Source organism: Chiloscyllium plagiosum, unplaced genomic scaffold (genome assembly GCF_037043375.1).
Source record: "Chiloscyllium plagiosum isolate Xiang-an unplaced genomic scaffold, Cpla_swu_hap1 HiC_scaffold_31, whole genome shotgun sequence".
NCBI classification, from domain to species: domain Eukaryota; kingdom Metazoa; phylum Chordata; class Chondrichthyes; order Orectolobiformes; family Hemiscylliidae; genus Chiloscyllium; species Chiloscyllium plagiosum.
In genome coordinates, this window is record NW_028270169.1 from 32,925,962 (window position 1) to 32,933,626 (window position 7,665).

At 47.6% G+C, this 7,665-nt stretch overlaps 1 pseudogene; it reads right to left on the reverse strand.

Annotated features, from left to right (window-relative positions):
• Window positions 1-4,162: 4,162 nt before the first annotated feature.
• Window positions 4,163-4,639, reverse strand: LOC148141878 (doublesex- and mab-3-related transcription factor A1 pseudogene; annotated as a pseudogene).
• Window positions 4,640-7,665: the final 3,026 nt, after the last annotated feature.

Below are 7,665 nucleotides of genomic sequence, written 5' to 3' on the forward strand. Positions count from 1 at the left end.
ACAATGGGAAAGGTCTAGAGAATATGCAATGCATTTTTATTAGGATATTGCTGGTGTAAGGAAATATAAACATGCTGATGGATTCAACAATTGTTCTTTATAGAGTAACAATGATTCAGGGGTGATTTGATTGTACTATTTAAAATGATTAAACATTGGGGCAGATTGGTAGAAATAATACACGGTGCAATAGTTCTGCTAACTCTGCAACTTGAGATATTTCAAATTGGTATAATTTAAAAAAAAATTAAAAATTAACCTGTTTAGATAGGGCAAATGGGACTTGCATTTATATGTGCCAACTCAGTGGTAGGAAACACAGCCACATTACTCCTCTTGCAAATATTTTTAATCAATCTGTAATAATACACCTCTGTGCAAATTGGGATTTGATGTTAAACATTGTGGATTAGAGGGTGGAACACTATCATTGTGTGATAAGACCCTTTCCTTCTATGTTGTGTGATTTAGTGATGCACTGGACATCACATTTGTACAGCATACCCATAATAAGAGAACAAGTAAAGACTAAAGGCGACTAGTTAATAAGGACTACCCCAGAATCTATGTCATTCTTATTTCATGCATTTATCAACTACGAGACTTGTTGATTTGGGAAACACTAATTTATTTCCCTGAATTCCCTACAAAATGAACTCAGTGAATTTTATTAAATATCTAATTAATGCTCCCGTCTGACTATCAATAGATATTGATCCAGTTCATTTTTAAAAGTTTTTAAATGAACTCAAAATGAATGACTTTCTCTGGAATTTATATCCACATGTCTATTACAATCTCAACATTATGGACACCACCAAATTGCGGGTACAGCTAATGCAAAGAAGATAAAATATAGGAAGACATTCATAAATAAGTTTGCAGAATAAGGCATGTAATTGACAAATAGACACTTATTTGGTAAGGCAATCCATTTTGTCGTAAGAATAAGGAAATGGCATTCTCATAATAAGTAGTTAAATAGAGTAGAGAGGAGAGTGCGCCAGGGATTCAGATGTAAAAACTTAACGATATTTCATTGACTAGGATTTTAAGGCCATCCTGCAGCAAGTTTTCAGGTGGTGGACTCATAAACTATCATCGGCACTGTGCCAGTGATTATTCATTCAATCCCACCTCTTGTGCAAGCAATTTAAAAGAGGTGTATCCACACTTGGGTTAATTCATGCTTATTTCAGGGCCACATCCCATTGCTGTGATTCAACCAGTGGTTTAAACAGCCCACACAGTGCAATTGAAGTAGTGGTCTGAATGGCCCACACAGTACTATTTTCCCAGGTGCTCACTTCTAGTACTGTGTGCTATTTGTCACTCTTCCAGCAGTTAGTCATGGGTAAAGGCTGTTTGGAGTTGTTCACTCTCACCATTCCTTCTTTGTTTTCGCTTTGTCTTTTTCCTATCTAGTGATTAGTGTTGGAGGAGAAGCACTGATGGATTGTTTTAAGATAGTAGTAACTACAACTACATTTGGTCAGGCATAATCATTAGGACCTTAGGGAGCAGATACAGATACGTTTGCTCCCTCCAAATACAAAAGTAGGAATTCTTACTTCTAGCAACAGATTGTGTGTAACGGTGTAACGTGAACATTAACTCCTTTGGAACCCTTGCCTTATTGAACATATCAAACATCCAACCATTCCACCTTTTGCAGTGCAGCCTGGTAGTGGAGAAGGAGGGCGGCCTGTCAGAAAGCTCCTTATTTCTAATTCCTCAAGATTCTACTCCCTTATGGCCTATTCACTGGAGTCCTGCAACCCCCAGATACCCTCATTGGGCCCTCCAACCATAGCCCAGATAGGCCTCAAGACCTACCTTTGTTCCTGGCTTGAGCACAATACAGCTTTGTTCCAGCCTCATTGTCATAGTGACATTTGAGTTGTTGGTCAGCCTCGGGCCATTGGCTCTTTGAGGTCTGACTTCCTTTTGCTTTTGGGGTGGAAGTCCCACCTCAAGCTGATTAACAGGCAGAGCTGGGGCAGGCTACACCCACTACTTTTAATTGGGAGATTAATTAATAAATATTGATAAAAGCAGGATAAAACCACTAGTTCCTTTTTGGTAGGAAGGGCTTTTTCCATTTGTCATTACTTGCTGTTGCTGATTTGTTCTCAGATTATCTCGGTAGAATTGGTAAAGCACATAATTGTTTCCCTTTGCATCGCAGAGAATGTATTTCTGATGTGAGAAATTCTATTTTAGTGCAAGTTATTAGATAATTTTCATAAGGGGTCTGTTTATCATCTCATAAAAGTTGTAATTGGGACACATTTTAAAGTGCCCATTCCTCCAGGATGGCATGGTGCCTCAGTGGTTAGCACTGCTGTCTCACAGCACCAGAGACCAGTCTTCAATTCCAGCCTCAGGTGACTGTATGGAGCTTGCATGTTCTTCCCATGTCTGTGTGGGTTTCCTCATGTAGACCAAAGATGTGCAGATTTGGGGGATTGGTTGTGCGAAGTTATCTGTAGTGTGCAGGCAAGTTGGATTAGCCATGGTAACTGTGGGGAATGGATAGGATCGAGGGCTAGGTCTGTATGGAATGCTCTTCAGAGAGTCAGTGCTGAGTTGATGGGCTGAATGGCCTCTTTTTGCACTGTAGGGATTCTACAATTCCTGAAAGACTTGTCTTGTGTGATCATGTCCCTATCTCTGGACCAGAAGGCTTAGGTACAAGTCCCAACTGCCTTAGAGCAATAGTGTTGCTTTAAGGATATCTAGCATGCATTTGAAGGGGAGGTGATGGCCTAATGGCATTATCACTGGCCTGTTAATCTAGAGATATAGATAATGTTCTAGGGACCGGGGCTCACCCTGAAGCAAAATGTTCAATGTCCACAAGGTCATCTAGTCCAGAGAAGAGAACTGAATGTAGCTCTACACAGTCAGGAACTGCTCATTCTCACAGTGACTGACGATCCTGACAAACACTTCCATTCCCTGATGACAACCCACTGGCCTGTTGTCAATATTCCAACAACAACATCTGTCAGTGAAAACGACACAAATTGGATGAGTAAGACACTTGTGAAAATAACAAAGGAACTGCATTGCAAGTGAGATCTGTCATCCTTATTTAGCAGTTCTCAATTAGCATCTTGACTGAACTGAACCTGCTGGTCTAAGCAAAAAGGGAAGATTGGAGTCCCATTGGTATTGATTTATCAGCACGTGGAAGTTAATTATGTTGGTACTGCCATATCAAGCAGTTTAGATCACCTTGTCAATTCTGAGAACAAAGTGTTTGGGTAGAGTATTGTTGAGGGGTTGAGGGTCTCACATACCAGATACAGAGCCATGGTAAAATCTTAGCGCCACCTCTTGTTAGGGAGGCCTGTCAAACAATAAGCCAGTCACAAGCCATGGCATGCAGTGAGCCTTCTCCTGAAAGCAAGATCCAGGGGCAAAGCATTCACTTGCTGAGGGGTGGGGGCCAGCCATGGGCTTGCTCCTGTACTCAGCAGCGAGACTGAGAGATAGTGGCAGCTCCTGGAAGTTCTAAATCACTGAGTTGAGATTTGAACTTGATCGAGGTACTCCAACCACTCACCCCAATCTGAGACAAGCTGGCTGCAAAGTTTTAGCAACTGGATTGATGTCCTATTACACACAACTGAACAGTTTTATTTTCCCCATCACCAAATCACCTATGTATTTTCATCTATTTACCATGCAGAGCCTATTCAGAGCAATGCAGATCATAAAGGTGAGGGAGAGTCAAGGAGAGATGGAAGAAGCTGAATCCAAATAGAGTTGGAAGGGGAGAAGCTGGATTCATTTTTTTTTGCTTTACCCTCACACTACTGCCTAACTACGGTAGTGCTTAATTTCCCCAGCACCCATGTTGTTGTGTGTGCAGTGGTGAGACACAGTGAAAGACACAAGGTACACGAATCTTTATTCAGTTTCCACCACCAGGAAGAAAAGAAACAGCTAAGTGGTCAGTGACAAGCAGTGCCCTTCACATCAAAGGGCAATGCTGCGTGATCAAACAGTGAAGGGGAGGGTAGGGACTAAATCAAAATAGAGTTGGATGCAGCTGGATTAATTTTTTTTCCCCCGTAATCATTGAACTACTATTTATTTTGCACATTCCAAGTTTCCCTGCTGTGCCTCACATTCAGTTGTCTCACGGAGTCGCTCATTGTTTTTCTGGATGGATTCGAGAGTACAATCCACTGGAACAGAGCACCTCTTTGTTCTGGAAGTATGGAAAGCCTCTAACGATTCCTGGGAAAGAGTAGTCCATGGGTGGGCGAAGTGGGAGAGTTGGCATCAGGCCAGAAGTGACATAAGGGGACATGAAGTGGGAGGGGCGCCCTTGGCCAGGGCTTGAGTATGCCAGCCGGAGTGGATTACTGCCCAGCCTGGGGTTCAAGCCGTACAGATTGGCGGGTCCGCCGATCTCTGCACTCGATTGCAGTGGAGAGAAGGTGGATTTGGTGCCCAGGGATCCGCCAGAGAGCCCAGCCAGGGTGAAGTGTGAGGGTCGCTGGAGCTCTGCAGGATTGGGCCCGGAACACTCGAAGTCCTTGTCTTGTCCATTCTGCTCCTTCCCATTGAGCACCTGCTCGACGGCCTGCACCACGTCACCCCTGCCGTCTGCAGCTGGATTCATTTTTTTTGAACAGAACCTCTGACACTCCTGTTTATATATTTTTTCTTTTTTTTTTCTTTCCCCTTTTTACCCCCACACTACCACATAACTGCGATAGTGCTTATTTTTTCCCCAGCACCCATGTTGTGTGTGTGCAGGTGTGAGACACAGAGAAAGACACAAGGTGCACAAATCTTTATTCAAATTACCACCACCTGGAAGAAAGGAAACACCCGACTGGCTTGTGACAAGCAGTGCCCTTCACATCAAAGGGCAATGGGGTGTGATCAGGGGAGGGCAGGGATTAAATCAAAATAGAGTTGGAGGGGGAAATAATGGACTCCACTCCCTGCGGCGCCCACCTCCCCCTGAACAACTCCAGGGTGTTGGTCGACACCACGTGCTCCTTCTCCACGGACACCCGGGCTCTAACGTAACCGCGGAAGAGGGGCAGGCAGTCGGCCCTAACGACTCCAGCCACGGCCCGCTGCCTAGACCTGTTTATGGCCAGTTTGGCCAGGCCCAGGAGCAGACCCACGAGGAGGTCTTCAGACCTGCCGTCCCTCCTCCGTACCGGGTGCCCAAAGATCAGGAGCGTGGGACTGAAGAGCAACCAAAAACAGAGAAGGAGGTTTTAGAGAAAATCAAAAAATCAAAAAGGGAGTGCAAACGCACACACCCAATATACGGACTCCACAGCACCACAGAACAAGCAGTTGGGCTGGGAGTCTGTGAACCACCGCAATCTGCGGTTGCAGGGGACCGCTGCGTGCAGCACCCTCGACCCCAGATCCCCGAGAGAAAGGGGGAGGACTACCACATAGAGAGCCCTCCACTGGGGATCTCCGCTGCTGAATGGCAAATGGGCACGCCAAGGTGTGTCCGGACGGTGGATGAGGGAGAAGAGGTGGACGGTGTGCAGCAGCAGTCGGTACAGGGCACGCCTTTTTACGTCCTTAAAAGGAACAAAACTAAAATTCCGGAGGCAGCTCAGTTTGTGGGGCACAGGCTCCCGCGGGAAGTATGGGACCTTGGGGCCAATGTGAAATTCCGTCTGGGCAGAGGTGAGCGCGGACGGGATCCCACCGCACACCTGAGCGTCCTCCAACTGGTGTGCAGCTGCCTTAATTTGTTTTTCTTTTTTTTTTCGTTTTTTTTATGGTGTGTGTGTGCAGGTGTGAGACACAGTGAAAGACACAAAGTGCACGAATCTTTATTCAACTTCCACCACCAGGAAGATAGGAAAACACCCGGGTGGCCAGTGACAAACACTGCCCTTCACATCAAAGGGCAGTGCGGTGTGATCAAAACAGTGAAGGGGAGGGTAGGGACTAAATCAAAATAGAATTGGAGGGAGAAATGATGCACTCCACTCCCTGCGGCGCCCACCTCTCCCTGAACAACTCCAGGGTGTTGGTCGACACTGCGTGCTCCTTCTCCAAGGACACCCGGGCCCTAACGTAACCGCGGAAGAGGGGCAGGCAGTCGGCCCTAACGACCCCCTCCACGGCCCGCTGCCTGGACCTGTTGATGGCCAGTTTGGCCAGGCCCAGGAGCAGACCCACGAGGAGGTCTTCAGACCTACCCTCCCTCCTCCGTACCGGGTGCCCAAAGATCAGGAGCGTGGGACTGAAGTGCAGCCAAAAGCAGAGGAGGAGGTTTTTAAGAAAATCAAAAAGGGAGTGCAAACGCCCACACCCAATATACACGTGGTCCACGGACTCCACAGCACCACAGAACAAGCAGTTGGGCTGGGAGTCTGTGAACCACTGCAATCTGCGGTTGCAGGGGACCGCTGCATGCAGCACCCTCCACCCCAGATCCCCGAGAGAAAGGGGGAGGACTCCCACATAGAGAGCCCTCCACTGGGGATCTCCGCTGCTGAGTGGCAAATGGGCACGCCAAGGCGTGTCCGGACGGTGGATGAGGGAGAAGAGGTGGACGGTGTGCAGCAGCAGTCGGTACAGGGCCCGCCTTTTTACGTCCTTAAAAGGGACAAAACTAAAATTCCGGAGGCAGCTCAGTTTGTGGGGCACAGGCTCCCGCGGGAAGTATGGGACCTTGGGGCCAATGTGAAATTCCGTCTGGGAAGGGGTGAGCGCGGACGGGATTCCACCGCACACCTGAGCACCCTCCACTGGTGTGCAGCTGCCTTAATTTTTTTTTTCGACTTTTTTTTTCTCTTTTTTTTACAACTACCTTAGTCCCCCTTTTTTTTTCTGGTTTTTTTTCTTTTTCTTTTTTTTTCTTTTTTTTCCCCCCAGCACCCATGGTGTGTGTGTGCAGGTGTGAGACATAGTGAAAGACACAAAGTGCACTAATCTTTATTCAACTTCCACCACCAGGAAGATAGGAAAACACCCGGGTGGCCAGTGACAAACACTGCCCTTCACATCAAAGGGCAGTGCTGTGTGATCAAAACAGTGAAGGGGAGGGTAGGGACTAAATCAAAATAGAATTGGAGGGAGAAATGATGCACTCCACTCCCTGCGGCGCCCACCTCTCCCTGAACAACTCCAGGGTGTTGGTCGACACCGAGTGCTCCTTCTCCAAGGACACCCGGGCTCTAACGTAACCGCGGAAGAGGGGCAGGCAGTCGGCCCTAACGACCCCCTCCACGGCCCGCTGCCTCGACCTGTTAATGGCCAGTTTGGCCAGGCCCAGGAGCAGACCTACGAGGAGGTCTTCAGACCTGCTCTCCCTCCTCCGTACCGGGTGCCCAAAGATCAGGAGCATGGGACTGAAGTGCAGCCAAAAACAGAGGAGAAGGTTTTTCAGAAAATCAAAAAGGGAGTGCAAATGCCCACACCCAATATATACGTGGTCCACGGACTCCACAGCGCCACAGAACAAGCAATTGGGCTGGGAGTCCGTGAACCAACGCAATCTGCGGTTGCAGGGGACTGCTGCGTGCAGCACCCTCCACCCCAGATCCCCGAGAGAAAGGGGGAGGACTCCCGCGTAGAGAGCCCTCCACTGGGGATCCCCACCGCCCGGTGGCAAATGGGCACGCCAAGGCGTGTCCGAACGGTGGATGAGGGAGAAGA